A 16503-nucleotide genomic window follows, 5' to 3' on the forward strand; every position below is an offset into this window, starting at 1 on the left:
TTTCATCCAATTTCTAGATTTCATTTGATTTGTTGCTCTAGATTAGCATTTGAATTCTGTTGAGTGCAATAGATTAAATTTCCAATTCAGAAATGTGTGATTTAATTTAGTAATGATTCAAGTTGTGTGATTAGCATAATTGTTTTTCCTGTCATTTACTTTCTTCTTTTTAATTTTAGTTTTATTATTCAAGTCTTACATTTTATTTCTTATTGAATGAGCTTGATAGTATAGAATACAATCATATAGAACCAGTGTTAGTTGTTGGTATTGTTATGCATATATTTTTTCGATTGCCTTGAAATAAAAATATGCTCCTCGGGTTGATAATTAATGTCTAGGTGATTAGTTGTTTTATTTATTTATTAAGCAATCAATTTTACCTAACAAAATGAAACTAAAAACAACTTCTTCCCTGAATTGAGCCACTAAACACATAAATTCTTCAATCGAGAAACCATACAATGTAATCTATGCTTGGAAAGATAAAAGAGACACTCTAAATAAGAGAACAAACGAGACTCTTTCACTCATTCAATTGAAAATGAAGCAATGAAGGTGGCAGTCGGAAGAAGGGAGTTTGAGGGTCAAGACACATTGGCACTGGAATGGGAGAAATTCTGATTTTTTCTTAGCTCAGAGACCGGGGCGACTGCCTAACTGACAACTAGCATCGATAGGCACGACCGGCACGACTGACCAGTACTACAACTAGTGCTGATGGCCTGATCGGTGTGACTGCCTAAATGACAACTAGCGCTGATTGAGGGATTCAAAGAAAAATAAAAAATAACTTCACACAAGGCTAGACTTAACACATCAGAGGGTGGGCTAAACCAAGAAAGCACACAAATCAAGCAAAATGAAGCTTTGGTCAAATTCTGGGGTAAACCCTAATCTTCACTTACAGGCATCAGTGCGACTGCCTAACTGACAATAAGCGTCAGAAGGGGGTCAGCGTGACTGTTTCTCAGCATATCGCACTGATCGGTGTGACTATCAGCGAATTAAGTGCGTTGAGCAAGGGTTATAAGAAAAAAATAAAAATTTTCAAAAGTTGGGACTAGACTTGCTACTATGAATTTCAAACCCAGAGCAATAAGCAAAGGAAAACAAACACAACTAAAGGGAAATTGCGAAACTAAAAAAGTCCACACAAAACTATGAAATTCCAAGAAAACAAACAGAAGGATTGGTCCCCAGTATGGTCACCAATTTGTGGTGAAGTAAAATTATGAGTGTAGACACAAACAATTCCTCTAGCCTAATAGTGGGTCTAGATACTAACAAGAAATTCTATGGAAGATTTCCTTAGGTTAGAAGCAATTAAGAGGGCCTACCTCTTAGTACGCTTATCCCGTTTGGTGATGATCTTGCTTGCTTGCTCCAACGATTTCCCGTTTCCTTCTTCGAACACCTGAAACAAGTAAACAACAACAAACAAAAACCGTGATAATAGACAAATTGTAATTCAACCTACTTAACAAGTCAAGAAACATTAAGCCATAAACATGTGAGATGACACATTATGTAGGAAATCAATCAATAGTTGCATATATATTAAATCAAGAAGAGATTACAACCATTGTCTTGACGTTGTTGTTCTCCTCCGACAAAACTAGGTTCCCACACACTTCCGTTAGCATTCCATGATGGCCTCAACAATGATAGTTTTAAGGCTCTTCCCTTTAGGCTTCACACTAAACCAAATTCACACTTCTCCCTCACACACAACTAGAGAGCTACAACTATGAATAGCTTGTTGTTTACTCCAAACTTAATTAGCACTAGCACACCAACATTAACACTAGCTTATGCTTGGGAAAAAGGGAGGTTTATATAGCATGAATGGATGGGATATGGTTCCTCTTCTCATGGGAGAAGGTCTTATCTCTTGAGGTAGTTCCATCCTTATAGGGGAAAGGAGCCCAAACTAACATCCTCGACTCCATCCGGCCCAACCATTTACCAGACTTCCGTTACGAAGCTTCTAGAGCTGGAAGCTTCGGCTCCTTATTTAAAAAACTTTCCAAAAGAGGATCGGCGTGACTGGAACAAGGCTCAGTCGCTCCGGTTGGCGCTAGGGACAGTGTTAATCCCTACATATCGGCGTGAGGAGGACACTGGTCATTAGCATTGGTCTTGTAAACTGGGAAAAACAAAATATTTTTGGGAAATGATGCAAAAGGGAATTGTTTTGCTCATGAAGAGGGACACAATGGGAGTTTCTTCATGAAGGGGAAGCATGTAGGGTTCACTGTAGAGGTCCTCCAGGATCATGGAACGGGGAGTACAGGGATAGTGACAAAATGATGTGTAACAGCCTAGGAGAATTGTCTCAGATTGGGACACTAAGTTTGTTGGAAATTTTTTGAGAAATTTATGGAGGAAATTGGGGACAAAATTGACCTATAAATCAACTTATCATCCCCAAACAAATGGATTGAATGAAGTGGTTAATAGAAGCTTGGGGAATTTACTCATGTTGTTTGTTCATGAGCATAATAAACAATGGGATCAGGTTATCTCGTAAGATGAATTTTCCTATAATGATTCTCCTAATGGGAGTGCATGAAAAATCCCCTTTCAGATTGTGTATGACATGCATCCTCGAGGCATTTTTGAACTCAAAAATTTGGGGAAAGGAGAAAATTGAAGTGCAGATGCAAAGGAGTTCAATACAACAATGTAGATGATACATAATCAAGTTAAATAGCATCTACAATAAGGCATTGTTAAATATAAGCAGAGGGTTGATCTCATGTGAAGGGAGGTAAGTTTTGAAGTCGAAGATATGGTCTTAGCTCATTTAAGGAAGGAAATGTTCCTAAAGCGCGAGTACAATAAGTTGAAGTTGAAAAAGATTGGTCCTTGTAAAATTTTGATGAAATTTTCAGTGAATTCTTATGAAATTGAATTGCCCCTAGATATAGGAATTTCCCTTATATTCAATGTTGTCGATTTGTACCCTTATCAGGAACTCGGGGCAGAGACACAAAATAAAGAGGAGCAGATTCATTGGGAGACACAATTACCTACCTGTCAGAAACTATAAATGGAAATGATTCTTAACCAAAGGCTCATAAGAAGGACTATGAATAAAAACTATTATGAGTATTTGGTCAAATGGAAGAGTATTCCAGTTGAAGAAGCAGTTTGGATGAATGAAGTAGAAATCCTAAGGCATGGAAACATTGTTGCAGATCTCAGGGACCGGAGTCCATGAAACCTTTTGTTCTGTGGGAGTTTGATGCAAGAGCATCACTCCACTCCCTGTTTTGATGAAGTGATGGAAGTTTTGTAGTTTTAAAAGATTGATGAGGTGTTATAAGGAGTTTATATGTGGTAAGAGTGTTCTTCAACAATTTTGAAGCGAAAAGGTCATCATAAAACTAAAATTTTGGACTTGCTGTGAATCTGTTGCGCAAGTGGAAATCAATCATCTAAGAGGTCTGCAAGCATTGAAAAAACTACTTCATGGATTCTACACCATCACACTGCCATTCCAAACATACCCATTTTCTCTATTTCGCCAAGAAGCATGTGCAACAATATCAAGCATGAAGGTCTACTACACTTCGCTATGCATTTGTTGCGCAAGTAGACAATGAGCTATTTTCTTTGCAAATTCGAATTTTTGAACTTCTAGAAGCAGTTTCGAGTAGTTGAATAGGTGTCTAGTAGCATTAAATCATGTAATTCAAGTTGTTAAGCAAATATTCCTTTTAGTTAGTGTTTTGAAAATGTATTGGTCAATAGTGAAATTACTCCTATTTTTTAGCTAAGTAAGTAAGAATGCATTGTATCTAGCTTAGTTTGACTTCTATGAAGAAAATTCGACCACCTAGAGTGGTAATTCGAATTCTATATTGTATATAATAATGTAAAACATGAAAAAACGAGTTCTGGTTGGTAGTGGAAGGAAGCTAGTCTAAATTTTCTGCAATTTTGTATAATTCTCCCAAGTAAAAAGAAGAAGGTAGATGTAATTTTGACAGAGATACTTGCATCAATGCTTATTGGTATGCGTGTTCCTTTGTGTTTTTCTTAATATATATTTCCATGGTGTAAACATTCTTCATGCTCAGTTTGAAAGGAAATATTTCAGAATTCACTTAGTGCTCTGATTTAAATCAACTGATCATATGTGTTATCTTTTTCCTCTATGGCAATATGAACTCATTAGTGTTTTGATGCTCAATTTGTCCTCTCTCCTCATGCTCCACTCACCCATTCACTGCAACGAAATTTGATTTGATATCAATAAGTTTTCCTATCTTTCCTTTGTTTGAATTTCATCATATCCCTTATTCACTTGGATCTAAAACAGTGATCTGATCTGGAGTAGCTTTACTTTCCTACACTTACCTTCAGACATCAAGCCTAAAACTACCCTTTTATCATCATAGCCAACCTAAGATCTAGAAAATTTAAGTCATTTAGTTTATTGAGAGAAGAACACAATGAGAGAGACCTCTCCAAGGCTAGTAGGGATGGATCCTAGCCTAAAAGTGGTTAGTGGTTACCTCTAGTTTTCTCTTTTCAACATAGAGAAATTTACATAGTGTTAACACACCCAACCATGACGTATGTAAGGGTGATATAGGTTAGTCGGGTGTGGCCTAATTCAGCACTCACACAAGGTTGTAAGAGCTCGAGTTCGATTTAATGCCGACCTTAACCTTTGTAGAGATCCCTGACTAGTCAGAAGTCAGAGAGAATGTAGTGTTTTCCTTGGTGGTCAAGTGTGGGGGTTCCAACTCCCAACTGGTCTCAAAGTTGTGTGAATTTGGATGTTGCACGTGGACTATCCTTAGTGCACTTGATTGTTAGAACTTTTCTTTTAGGAACTGTTGTAGCGGCTACAACCACCCTCCAAAATTTTGGCCTGCACCAATTTCAGAGCCTCCCTTAAAGAGTTTCACTTGATGACTGCACACACTCGGGTTCACTCCGTGAGCTCATGTGAGTATTTACATTCGCCTTGCTTGTTTATTGCACTCAAGTCTCTGCATGTTGATGTCTAAGTCATGCTTGCGACCATGTTCTGGTTATGCTCAAAGTCTTTGCTTCGTATGTGTTTGATGTGTTCGCCATGAAAGCATCTGTCGCACTCACACACGGAGTCACATTCACTGTCGCGCAAGCGTCATCTCGATCATGAACAATCAATCATGAGTGTCGCACTTGTCGCTTGCACCATCGGTCAATCATGTTGAACATGTGTATCCGGATGGTTTGGTCATTTCGTCATCAAGTCATGCGAGTGTGTGTTCGTATGATCACCTAAACATCTTTCGACCACTTAGTGATTTTTGCTGAAGTTCTGACAACCAGACTCTTCACTGACGGCTGAACCATCACCCTACTTTCGACTTGATCAACTATCAACCATAACAGTGCAGAAGCACCAAGCTAGTTCTTTCAAGTTGTGCTGCTCGAGAGCATTTTAATCAGCACTCATACTTGCCACCCAGACAGTCGACCGACTGTTCATCTCAGAAATTACGTAGTGATCATGAGCAGGCCGCCCATCGCCCATCAGTCAGCTCAGCTTAGAAATTGTGCAGAGATGATTAGCAGGCTAGCCTCCTGGCCTTAATGCAGTTTTCCCAACCAACAGCTCCTAGTAGCAAACTGCCTGTTCCCTCCAGGAATTGTGTGGTTTCTGCTGCCAGTGACTGAGCAACCAACTACCAGTTCCCTCTGGTAATTGTACAAGTCTGGCTTCCAGTGACCCCAAAAACCAACTCACAGTTCCCTCTGAGAATTGCTCAAGTCTGGCTACCAGTGACCCCAACAGCCAACTAGCAGTTCCCTCTGGGAATTACGCAAGTCTGGCTACCAGTGACCCCCAGCAGCCAAATGGCAGTTTCCTCTAGGAATTGTGCAAGTATGGCTGCCAGTGACCCCAGTAGCCAACTGGCAGTTCCATCTGGGAATTGCATAGATCTGGCTGCTAGTGACCCTAGCAACCAATTGGTAGTTCCTTCTGGGAATTCTGCATATCTGGCTGCCAGTCTCCCGGGCAGTTCCCCAGAAAAACTGCACAATCCCTGCATACTAACCCTTCCTGCAGCTCGGCCCGTTCCTCTGGAAAATTATGCAAATCTGGTTGTCTGGTCCCTGTAGACTATTTGCTCCAGAAAATGCGCAGAGCATCCCTGCCTTGCCTTCCAGCAGCCCGGATTGTTCCTCCCAAAATTTGCGCAATTTTGCCTCCCAGTCGAGCCAGACCTTGTAGTCAGTCACTATCAACTTAGATCACCTGTCTCCATCTCTCAGTGACTCTTGTGCAGTTTTCATCAGCAGTTTGCCGGAGCTATCATCCTGCATCACAGCCCTGTTACCTCACCCAGTCACTTACATTCGAATGATCATGTGTCATGGTAGACTAGGAGGTTTTGGATTTGATGTCATCTCGTCATGAGTGACTGCAGGTACATGTACACCAACAAACATGTCAAGGTGATGAACGAGATGAACGAAGGGAGCACATGCAGATGGACAGGTTCACCAACGAATGAACGAGTGAAGCATGTGAAGCGGATGAACGCGACGAACATGCACCTTCGCGAACAAGTGAGCCTGTCAAGCCTTCCAGCATGAAAGCAAGGAACAACATGCTAAAGCTTCATCAAGTGAACCAAGGACCATCGAAGACTCCATGCACTTCACCATGCAGAGGTGAAGCTATGGTACACCATGAAGACATCCATCACTCAACAACACTCTAGCTCGACATGCACTCCAGCAGCAACACGAATGTACCAGCATTGTCATGTCAAGTTATGTCGAGTCAAGTCATGAGTCATGTTGCCCACATCTCCACTATGGGCTTGATTTCAAACAATGTGATGTAACGTGGAAGTCCAAGAGACCCACTTGTTGAACATAGAGTCATGTAAGTTGGAAAGTCATGGAATTCGAACAGTCATGAGGGTAGTCGAATAGCCACAAGGGTCAGTTTCACCCTTGGCTATAAATACCCCCCTCATTTGTACATGAAAGGACTTTTCACCTTAGCTCCTCCCACATAGCTAAGAGAGTCTGTAATCTTTTCTTTGAGTACATAGTGGCTTCAACGCCCCGCTGACGGGGTTAGTGATGTATGGTGTAACAATGTGTCTTGGGAACTTTCGCTTAATTCAGAAGCCTGTCAACAGGCCAACACGTTTTCACACATTTATTGTATTTGTTGTAAGACTGATCTTGAACAGTTGTAATGCATGTTGCTTTAACCATGTGTTCTACATCTGAACCGATTCATTTGTTGTAATGCATAATCTATTAATGGAAATGTGTTGTATATGTTATTAATGTTGTCCCGTCCGTGTCGACTTCTATGCCTAACATCAAGCGGACCTTTCACATGGACCTTGCTGTAACAACCATTGCAATCGTCTCGAACTGATCCGTGAGTGTTGTACATGTTATCTTAGCTTGTACGTTGTGACTGCCGCATCTGAGTGGACTGCTCCGTCAGAAGCTGTGTATGTCTTTTGTGTTGTGTGTTCCTATCCGAGTTGGGACTAATCCCTTTCAACTTGGAACTCACCTTCACCCTTTTCTCCTCATAGTGAAAGAACCATTGACACAAGCACACTTACACTCACTAGGCACGTGAACCTCACTTCTCGAAGACAAAGTGAACCACTCTCCTGTGCTTACAAGCAAGAGTTGAGGAAAATCCTTGAGACAATGGAAACCAGGGCATCATACCGGATGGGACTCCCACACTAAACGGTGTGAGGTCTATTTGGGACTTCATACTGGGGTGATCCCTTGAATGTTGGCGGGTCCAGCACCGTCAACATTTATGGTGCTAGAAGGAGGGTAGCCAGTTGTACATGGCTGAAATTCCCTTCGCACTCATTCGACACACATATGGTCAAGGCAGTAACTCGCACTCTCTCTCACCTACATGAAACTCAACGGTTGGTTACTCCTCACCTCCCAGTGTTGAGCATGAGACTTCATATCAACACCTTCGCTCCATTCATCCCATCACTCGCCAGCTCGCGAAAGCAGTCGGATTGATCCCAGACAGACAACATCTTCCACGTGCAGTGAGGAAGCCAGAGGCCAATCCCATAGAAGTTGTAGTACCATCAGTGGAGGAAGCAACCCTTTCCACACTTGAAGGTCCAGGAGGAGCTATCGAAGATAGAAATAATACCCCAATCCTCTGGTAAGATGAACAAGGCACTCTTGTGATCTCGGGATCAGACTTTGGTGTAGGAGGTGGAGGAGAAGGAAGCAGAGGAGGCAGAGGTGGAGATGAACCAACAGACTCAGAGTCAGACACATCAGACTCCGAAGGAGAGGAAGAGCATGAAGAAGACGAACAGATGGCTGACCCAAATCTTGAATGGATGACTCAGGGACCATTGGCTCTCTTGGCCATCTTGCATAAGATGCCGAAGCGAGTGGAGAGAATGAACGTCAAGTTCGACCTTGACAACATGGTAAAGGCAGAAGACCACCTAGACAACTTCTACCTACAGTTGCAGACCCTTGAGGTACATTATGATGATGTTGCATGTAGATTGTTCCCATGTACCTTGGTTGGTTGTGCAACTGCTTGGTATCACAACCTTCCACCGAACTCTATACGCAACTGGGTCACATTCAAACACATGTTCCTTGAGAAGTTCGCTGACGACAAGACCCTAGCTATGCTACTCAAAGTGTTGGGAAGCCTCAAGATGGAGGGAAAAGATAAAGTGAATGATTTCAATTAGAGGTTTACTCGCATACTGAACAAGTTCCCAGGGGACACTAAGCCTCATGATTCCATCACCACTGATTACTACACATCCGCACTGCTGACCAGCATTGCGAATTTCGTCAAGCGAGCTGCGGGACCAACACTTTTGGAAAACTGTGAAGAGGCTATCATTGTTGAGAAGGACCTACGCACAGTTGGAGTCATCAGGGATGATGAATTGATGAAGGACTCCAAGGATGCAAGTAGGAAGTCCCAAGCAATGGCGAGCAAGGGTAGAGACAAGGAAGCAATTGACATTGAGAACCTTACTCGTCTTGTTAATAGCTTGTCCACTGAAATGTCCAGACTCAAACAACACAGATCGGATGCATTCTCAAGCAGTCACCCTCCCAGATAGAGACAGGCAAGCAGTTCATCTTCCGGCTCATCAAGCAACGACCAGTTCGTTCCAAAAACTGCACAGAAGCCTGTGTTCCAGCTCGAACGGTGTGTCAATATGAAAATCTATTCTTTCCATGAAGAACATCCTGAGAACTCTTGCCCAGGCTGGAAGCGAGTCACAAATACTTTTTATAGTCGTACACTCGAGGTAGAAAGTGATATGCAAGAGCAACCAGAAGACACGTATAATGATGCAGAGGTTGCACCTAATGATCCATCAAGCTCTGAGCATGTGTTGAATACGTATTAGTGCTCCCAAACAATGGTAAAGATGAACACGAAGAAGCAACCCCAGAAGCAAACTGACCATTTGTTGCGGCCTCAAAATTATGCTACCGAAACATGGGGGATAACCCTCCCGGTCGGGACCTTAAGACAACTCCTTTTCCATTTAAAGTTGTGGCTCCGAATGGGGATAATGGGACCAGTTTCCCAGTGTGGCTTTTAAGATGAAAGTGGGTGGTTCATGAATGTTTGTAATAGAATAATGATAATCTAAATGAATTATTATATGATGCAATTCTCTAACTAACTTATTCTAATATAAACCGCCGGTATTCCTGTGTGGTATGCGATCTACAAAGATATCTAGTTAACATGTGATAATAAAGACTGAACACAACTAAACATAGATGATAACGTATAAAGATAATTTCTTTGACTAAATAGTTAGTCAAAGAAATTTATAAAATATGTCGCATATATGATGAGTTATATATGAAAATCACAATTTCAGCTAGGCATCATACAAAAGTGCAATTAATGCTTAACAAAAACAATAAATCTCACATACAATTCATGAAAGTAAAGTTTTGCCACTAATTAAATGTAAACATAATCAATCATACAAGATAATAGTACCATATGTGTGAAGTCCTGCTCATTTGACAAATGACATAGACCAACTTCTTTCTTCAAATCAAATTGTCTCCCAAGAATACAGTGATGCATCAACAAAGGAAAGTAGTTTGATATCTAAAAGAAACGATCATGTTCCATAATTTCACCAAAGCATTCACAAACTTACAATACTGCATTCTTTGCAATTTTTCTTTATAAAATTATGGACCCTTCTCTAAATGCATGAGAAGGGTATAAATACTATTCTAACTAATGTGAAAAAATAGATTATACAAAATTTGAGGAGGTTTCAAACAACCTTCCTCCTAACTAGGTAAATAACTCCAAAAATAAACAGAGGCTAAATGAATAGAACTAAGAGGATGACTTGCTGTCTACTAGCTTGTCCTTCAAATCACATATATCGGTCATCGGTTGAATTTGAGGAGGTGCCCCAAAATGTGTCTTGAGCTATCCTGTGAAAATCGCATCGGTGAGAGGTGGCAGCATCCACTGCATCATATGAAGGGAACAATTGAGAGTCATAATCTAGCTGTGTGGCTTAACAAGATACTGCCAATACGACTCCCAGTCGGTCTTGGTCAATCTTGTAATTTCCTCTCTTTGAGTCCCTGCCTTTTCTTGCTAGCTTTTATACAGAGTATTTAAATCAGACATTTCTTTCAGATTTCCTTCTTTAATCAGGTTGGTGGCAAATAGGGTGTGATTAACTTCCTTAATTATATTCTTTGATACTCCAGCTGCCCTTGCGACTGCTAGCTCGCCCTGTTTGATTCTTGCATCCCAATCCGTGAAGAGAATGTCTTTATGTGTTTCCTCAATCTCGAGTAGATTGGCTTTCCTTTCGTCTTCTGTTTCCTGCCATTTGATGAACTCAAAGATTATGGTGTTTAAATCTTAAACTTAGTTCTCTGGTCGATTTCCTTATCTGTTAGCTAGTTGCTAGTAGTCAGATAGGGAGTAATGTGTGACATCTTTTGGCAGAAATACTCCCGCAGTTTCAACAGAAGGGAATTTAATTCCAGTGCCTCTTTAATAAACTCCTCAATAGTGGGAACATCCTTGTATCTTTCCATGGCTTGCTGCATTTCTTGGAGTTGCATGTTTTTGGATGATATATCGGCTTCATGGCTTATTTTTAGGACCTCCATGTCTTGCTGCAATTGTGCAAGCTACTCAGCCACTTGCCAGTTTACGTTTTGTTTCTCTGCTTCAAGCTATGCAATCCTCTCCTCTTTTTCCCTTAACAAAGTAGAGACTTCAGTAGCCTTTTCCATAGTGGCCGATGTGTATGCTCCTATGAACTGTGATAGTCTAGTCAAGTTCTCAGCCGGATTGAAAGGAATGTCCTTCCAAACAACGTCCATCGGCTCGTTTCCAAGTGGGAATTCGGGTGTGTCTACCCTTTTCCTTTTTCTCTGCCTTCTTACTACAACCTTGTGGAGAGGGCTATAGAACACATCAAGTGGAGGTATTTCAGTTACTTTCAAAACAATTTCTGATGTGGGCAGAGTAGGGATAATTTCAGTATGCTGGGACGTTTTTGCTTGTTCCTTCATAAGTTTGGACTGCTTGCCAATAGACTTGGGTTCTGTACCCTTATGAACATGCATAGGAGTTTTACATTCCACTATTTCTTGGGTATTTGTTGCTTTGGGAGTTCCTTGAAATTTCTGATTAAACTGATTCAACTCCTGCTCCAAACTACTGCCTTTGACCTCTGAACTGATCTCTGTAGTCGGGGTGCTCATCGCTAGTTTCTCAGCTGACTCCCTGCTGGACTCAGCTGTGTTATCTGTGTCTTGGGGTTTCTCTATGTCTGGTGTCTTCTCTATGTTTACCTGAGAGCCTACTCGAGAACTAGGACCTTCACTATCATCAGTGACACTTGGTGTAGGCTTATCCTCTAGCTTTAACAAATGCATTGGGATCACTTCGAGCCTCTCATTTCTGAATTCCTAAAAGCTTTGAAAATCCTTAGGTTTCAGATTTGCCCTTGCCCATTCGAACACTTGTTTAAAGGATTCGGTCGACTGTAACAAGTCTTCAAAATAGTTATCCTCATGATTGTATGGCTTGAGCTTTACTCCAGTAGTGACATTATATGCCACTTTGTTTGGATCAAATTGCCTCTTAGGCAATTTATGAAGCCTGAGGGCTTCCATATGTGCTGACTCTTTAGTAACATGAATAAAATTTGCTAAAGCAAAAGAACCATACTTGATAGGGAAAGAGGGCCATAATGACTTCCCGCAATCTTTGAGAACTTTAGTAAGGCCTTTTCCCATAGTCTGGTAGGAAATCTATCTCGCTAATAATTTATTAGAAACATATAAAGGAAGGACATGCGGATCGGCTGTGCTACCAAAAACCCTAATGTAGGTGAACCATTCCTCAATGAAATATTTGCCGACAGTAAACAGGTCTGTTGCGGCTTCTTGGGAAAACCTGGGGGCTTTCTTATTGAAAATTATTTGATGTAGGGTCAACACAACAACATGAAATATCTTATAAAATTGAGATATGTAATATGATTACCATATTTGTTTATGACTGAGATGGATTGGGTAGGGGTCCTGTAAGGTCCATTTCCAACCCATGGTTGGAAATGTCGTGCAAAAATAGATGGCATCCATAATGTAGGCATTAAAATAAAACGGAGGGAGGTTATCCGAAGAGGAGGCTCTCTTATGTCGATATTCGATAATGGTGGTGGCTAGGTTATCAGATAGGATGTAGGGCCAATTCATGATGTGGGAATTAACACAGCCATCAATCAGAGGAATCCATTCTATGCAAAACTTAGTATTATTGGGAAGCCCATATAATCTACATAACATAGCTGCTGCATAGTTGTAGGGGTTTGCCAAAGAGGCTATAGCATACATACCCGATTTTCCATATTTGAAATTGTTTTCCAACACTCTCCAACCCTGAATCAGCTTGAAGGGGTCAGGGTTCTTCTTTGCGAATTTGGCCACAAATGTGCTGTCGTAGATATCCTGAGGGTCAGGTATGTGGTACATTTTCTTCAAGTCCTCTGCTCTGAACGACCCTATGAGCTCCATTCTTGAATTCTTGAATTGCCTATCTTCAATGATGAGGTTTTCGATCACCCACCTGATCATATCCATGTATGGGAGGATTTTAGCTCTTGCTCCTATCCTATGAAGGAAAGAATAGGAAGCATCTCTGAATTGAAGTCCTAAAGGCCTTGTTGAGTCAGTTGTTGCTCTCATGACAATGATTTTAGGACGTTCGTCCTCAAGCCTATTGTATATGACCTCCCAAGTTGTTGTGCCTCCGGCAGCGTCGCAAACTGTATCAGCAAAAATAGGAGCCATCTCTATAAACTCGGATTCAACAATGGTCTACTTGCTCTATTTCTGCATCACCTTTCTTAGTGACATGTCTTTTGTAGCTTGCCTGAAATAGACAAGATATATCAGCGCAGACAGTATCAGGTAATTAAGACTAAAAGCTTCTCTGAAATGACTTTGGATTGTGAGAAAGGTTTAATGAGATACTCGATGTTAACTACCCATAACTTGGAAAATGATTATCCTTCCTCAGGCCGCTAAATATTTATTAACCTGTCAATTTGTTCGTTTTGATATTTAAAACGTAATTATTTCACACGTTTTATCGCTCTTAATCGCACATCGTAACCTTTGAAGGGGTACAATATAACGCTACCAGATGCATAAAGCGAAATGCGATTGCGAATATCATAATATCACATTTCGCAAATCGCTAATGGACATTCTAATGGCATAGCTAAGTTTCTTGCGAAGTTTGCGAAGTGCGAAATACGATTGCAAAATGACAAGGTGCTATTTATCGGGTTATCGCAGTGGGAGATTTAATCGCGGTTCACAATTTTTTGAAGATGTTTTAAGATAGTCACGTGGAAAAGTGCGATTTGAAATTTGCGATGTAGATTTCATCCTTAGTTTGTTTTGCAAGGTTTTGCTAGGTATTTTCTTAGAGTTTGGTATTATTATCCGAAGCCTAAAAATTTAAAAGGGTCCCCATTTATAACTCTAACCTTAGCTATTGTTCTCTATAAATGGGGGGTTGTTTCATAGAACAACACCATTACAGTCTTAGAAGTAAAGGGGCTCCCCCCACACTTGAGGAGATGCAACAAAAGGTTAGACTGCTGATAAGGAAGACCAATCCACTGGCTGCCTCGAAGCAGTAAACAAAAAATAAGTTCGAAAAGACTATGGCGGGTTAGAGTACGTCCATGAGTTGCAAGTTGCAAAACACTCTGCCGGATAGCACGAACACCCGTTCCACCCCGGACACCTTAGTGAGTCTACCACCTCTGGATTATAACATTGTTGATGACATGAAGAAAACTCGAGCAAACATCAGTTTTTTCGAGTTGGCTAAGATCTAGAGTCAGCGAGATATCCTACTGCGCGCTTTGGGACAGACAATGACAGACAATGCAGCCTCTACTAGCAAGGGAGCAAGAACACCTCCTGGACCACTTTCAACTGTGCTCAATACACTCTGGATGGAAGAAGAAAACTTAGGTTTCCCTCCATTCCTGCTATCTTTTGAAGTCTTCAACTACAATGTTCACAACTGCTTGGTTGATTTCGGCGCGGCAGCCAATGTCATGCCACTCTCCATTGCTAAGAGGATCAATGCACAATGGAGCGAAACATCCGTGAGAATCATCCAACTTGATAGAACATTCGTACCAACCATTGGTGAACTACAAGACATGATCATCCGACTATCCCATGACCATCGAGTCCACCAATGCATCAATATAGTGGTCGTGGACATTCTGAAAGCATATGGTCTATTACTCAGTAGGGACTGGTCCAACAAGTTGGATGGATATTTTTCTATAGACTGGTCCCACATGTGGCATCCATACAAGGGCAAGTGCAACCAAATCCGGGTAGAATCTAAGAGGTACATGAAGCATAATGTCACTCCCATCAATGGCGAGAATGAACGTTGGCTCTCACAGAACTCATGTTCGGCAACTACCTCCTTGAAACAACGTTGGGATGTTATCCTGCATGGCCGAATCCAACCCCACTAGACACACAGTTGGGACTCCTTCCTTGCCCAACTAATGGTAATGAAACTTGTACAACACATTGTACCAATAGTAGTAGTAGTAGCAGTGACAATAGTAGCAGCAGTACTAGCACATCAAGCAGTTCGTGTATAAATGAGTTGTGGACTTTGTACTTCAACGAATCAAAGACATAGGACGACTCAGGAGCCAGGTGCATTCTGATTGGCCCTTGCAATAGGAAGCATCTGGTGTCAAGCCGCTTGGAGTTTGAGTGCACGAACAATGTAGCAGAATATGAAGCACTCGTATTGGGCTTGCAAAAAGCCATCAACCTCAATGTGGTCATGCTTAAAGTGGTAGGTGATTCAGAGATAGTGGTACAACAGGTACATGACACCATTCATTGTTTATCACCACATCTAAAAAACTACCAAGAAGAGGTATGGTGACTAATCTAAGACTACCAAGATCATTGATGTGCCACGTACACATAATGCAACCACCAATGCATTAGCAAATGCAGCCTCAAGAATATCACCGATTAGGGATAGATTTACTATTGAAATTTTGTACTAGCTATCTATCCTGGATAACATAACTAACTTACGCGTGTTTAATGATGATCAATAGATACTACATTTTATGGCCAATGCTAACATTTTCAAAGATGCAGCAATAGATAACAACGAGCACAAGCGCTCTCTGCAAGCAGTAGCTTATGACATGAAAGGCCACATTATCACAAAAGGTGTGGTATCACTGGAAAAGCTATACGAATTGCAAGAAAAGTTCCAAGGGCCAAGAAACAACAACACCCACAGTTCCACCATGAGGCACAAACTGATAAACTTGGGAACAAAAAGGGATCCAAAATTTGTCAACCTTGGTACATGTTGTGCACAACAATAACGACAAGCCTTCATTCACTTGTTCAAACAATACCGAGATGTGTTCGCATGGACATATGTTGATTTGAAAACTTATGACACACAGCTCATCCAACATATCATCCTAATCAAGGAAGGGGTCAAGCTATATCAACAAAAGCTGAGAGAAGTACATCCGTCACTTGAACCCCTCATACAGAAAGAGCTTACTAAATTGTTGGATGCACGGATCATATACAAATTTCGTCATTCCACTTGGGTCTCCAACCTTGTGCCTGTACAAAAGAAGTCCGGGGAAATCCACTTGTGTGTCGATTTTCGGAACGTTAACGTGCCTCAGACAAAGATAACTACCCCGTGCCATCTATGGACCATATCTTGCAAACAGTATCTAGGGCACATATGTTCTCTCTCCTTGACGGTTTTTCAGGATACAATCAAGTTCTGGTAGTAGAACCTGACAGACTCAAAACTACTTTCCGTACCAAGTGGGGTACGTTCGCTTATAGATGGATGCCATTTGGGCTTGTAAATGC

This window comes from Pinus tabuliformis, chromosome 5_1 (genome assembly GCF_031772625.1).
Source record: "Pinus tabuliformis cultivar Carrire ecotype Pingquan chromosome 5_1, CPIR1, whole genome shotgun sequence".
Lineage (NCBI taxonomy): Eukaryota > Viridiplantae > Streptophyta > Pinopsida > Pinales > Pinaceae > Pinus > Pinus tabuliformis.